At 35.1% G+C, this 2,558-nt stretch overlaps 1 non-coding gene across 1 annotated transcript; it reads right to left on the bottom strand.

Moving 5' to 3' along the window:
• Positions 1–2,267: 2,267 nt before the first annotated feature.
• Trnav-aac (transfer RNA valine (anticodon AAC)) lies at positions 2,268–2,341 on the bottom strand. The gene has a single exon. It is a non-coding gene; the product is annotated as a tRNA-Val (tRNA).
• Between the last annotated feature and the right edge of the window lie 217 nt (positions 2,342–2,558).

The raw sequence follows: 2,558 nt of genomic DNA, 5'->3' as shown, positions 1-2,558 counted from the left end.
TTTTCTTGTACATTGCCAAAGCACACACACACAGAATTTTCGTGTTAGAGGTAAAGCATTTGAAAAAAAAGTACATTAAAAGTATCTTAAGTAATAAGTGTTTCGTAATCTCACTTAAGTATCAAGTAATAAGTACACCCTAGAGTTTTTACTTAAATACAAGTACAAGTAATGGAAAATTTTACTTAAGTAATACTTCAAGTAAAAGTACTTTAAGTAAGTGACAGCACTGATTTGTATGGTATACCATACAAATACATTAAAGTCATTAGTGCCGTGTATGAGAGTAACACTGCTACAGTTAAGGTAGGAAATGTGGTTAGTAGGTGTTTTTGTACCAAATCAGAAGTTAAGCAGGGTTTTATTCTATTTCCATTAATATGAATTATATTGATGGACTTTGTCTTAAGGAGCACAGGAAAGACAATGGGAAAACAAGGTATAAAATAGGGAAGAATAACTTTCCTGGGCATAGATTATGCTGATGATTTAAGCAACCTAGATGAAAGTGTAAGAAAAATAAATGAACTTTTAAAGATTTTAGGAGCTGAGGGTGCAAGAATTGGTCCGAAAATTAATGTTAAGAAGACTAAGTCGTCAAGGTGACGTTGGGTAACGAAAAGATCGATCAAGTAGACATATTCACTTACCTTGGTAGTATTATTAGTAAAGATAGTGGGAGGAGTGAAAAGGCTAGAAGTAGAATTGCCAAGGCTCAGGGTGTTTTTTCACAATTATAAAAACTTCGAAAGAATAGGAAGGTAAGTCTGCAAACCAAGCTTAGAATATTGGAAGCTATAGTGATGACAGTGGTCAAATATGGTTCTGAAGCATGGGTGCTCCAAAATGGAGGAAGATTTTCTAGATGGTTTCTAGAGAAAATGCCAATGTGTTGTTTTGGGTACCTGGTTAACTAACCATGTTTTAAACAGTAGGTTCTACGAAAATTGCCGTTCAATCGCACTTTCTAGGGCTATAATGATAGAAAGGTTGAGGTTGTTAGGGTACATTCTGTGGATGAAGGATGACAAATTGCCACAGATTTTACTTGTCAGCCAACCGTCTAGGGCTAAACGGAAAGCAGGGTTTCTGCAGTTGGGATGGGAGGATGTTGTAAAAAAGTTTTAAGGAAAATAGGAATTTCCTGAGAGGGTGTAAAGAGCTGGGTTGAATAGATTAGACTGGAGGAGGATCATGCGTAGTTGTGTTGGCCTCAGGTGGCTTGGAGCTGCAGTGAGTTGCTACTTCTACTAGCAGTATTAGTATAGTTCAACTTTGTATACTTGATTGAAAAAATATAGTCATATTTTTTTTTTGTTGGTTTGAAAATATGCTATCTTATCTCAAACGTTTTTTTTTCAGTGCAATAATGGTTGGTCTTCATTTACATTCAACTTTTAAAATAGGACTAGAACCATCAGCTTCTCATCGAGTAAGTATCCCCTGAAGTTTCTATGACCATAAAGTGGAGGTGGGGTGAGGAAGGGGCTATCCTCCTTTTCATATGGAAGAAATTCTAACTTATTTTGGTGTTTAATGTTGCTCTTTACTATTATAATATCGGTATAGACAAGAAATATTCGCAGAAATCAAACAGGATTAGATATTAATTCCACATTTTGATTTTTATAACTTTTGGTACCCCCCCCCCAAAAAAAAAATATGAAAATTCCTGTATACAGTCCTGGGGACTATACATCAATTTCTGCCACCACCCTCCACTCGTCTCTCCCTTCGAATTAATTCTGCATAAAAGTGAAAACTCAATGATAGTTAGGATGTTTTGGCATTAAAATGTATCCTTTGAGGTATTTTTAAGGTTTAAATAAATTTTACTGTCTTAGATAAATTCCCTTATATTTTCAATTCCTAACATTTGTATATAAGAGCTTTAAACAACTACAATGGGTTTTTCCGATAATTTTTTAGTTAGGGAGGGAGTGAATTGCCTCAAAGGTTGTATTTTAATGCTAAAACACGCCAACTCTCATTGAGCTTTTAGACAAATACATAATTAACTGTAAGGGGGAGACGAACTCTTTAAGAAAACGAAGTTTTTTTCATATTATTTCTGTATGTTTTTCTACAATCCATGGTGGATGTAATTTAATAATTCCTGTGCTTTGAAAATGTGAAATTAAAAGAAAGGAAAGTGTTTATAGCATAAAGGAAACTTTCTAGAAAAAAGGAATATTGAAGAAAGTACAATCTAAAAACATGTAAAACAAACACAAGCGACAAAGAAATTCCACATCACAGTAAAAAACTGTTATCCGCCCGGTTTCGAACCGGGGACCTTCTGCGTGTTAGGCAGACGTGATAACCACTACACCACGGAAACCTTGACTGATTATTTTATTAAATAAACGATAAAAAGTTAGCTGCTTCAGTTAATTTCAAAAATTAACATGGGCTCTTATGGAGAAATGGGTTTTTCTAAGCTAGAAAATGGGGGGGTTAAGATTTTCCGACGAAACTTTCCAGGAAAATTACTCGGAGAATTCCGCGTCGAATGAGTCTTCGTACACCCAGATTCGATGTTGGCTGTGACCTGTAGG

The sequence above is a fragment of the Artemia franciscana genome, chromosome 9 (genome assembly GCF_032884065.1).
Source record: "Artemia franciscana chromosome 9, ASM3288406v1, whole genome shotgun sequence".
In the NCBI taxonomy this organism is placed as follows: Eukaryota; Metazoa; Arthropoda; class Branchiopoda; order Anostraca; family Artemiidae; genus Artemia; species Artemia franciscana.
This window is presented reverse-complemented; position numbering and strand designations above follow the sequence as displayed.